Genomic DNA, 254 nt, shown 5'->3' on the forward strand with positions numbered 1-254 from the left:
AAAATTGTACAGTTACAAGAATCATTTCCCAACAGAGGTCAAATCTGAGCCAAAATATCTTTTTAAAAAAAAAAGGGGGAGGGGGTGTGACAACACTTTACAATTCATTAAATTAAAAAAAAAAAAAAAGAAAATGGAAACCTCTCTTTGTGCAATTCAGCAAAAAACGAGAACAGAAGAGAAACCCTCAGCCTCACTGCCCCAGAGCTGAGCAGGGGAAGGGGCTGGGAGAGAGCCCTGCAGCCCCCCACCCC

Source organism: Pterocles gutturalis, unplaced genomic scaffold, assembly GCF_000699245.1.
Source record: "Pterocles gutturalis isolate BGI_N339 unplaced genomic scaffold, ASM69924v1 scaffold36061, whole genome shotgun sequence".
Classification (NCBI taxonomy): domain Eukaryota; kingdom Metazoa; phylum Chordata; class Aves; order Pterocliformes; family Pteroclidae; genus Pterocles; species Pterocles gutturalis.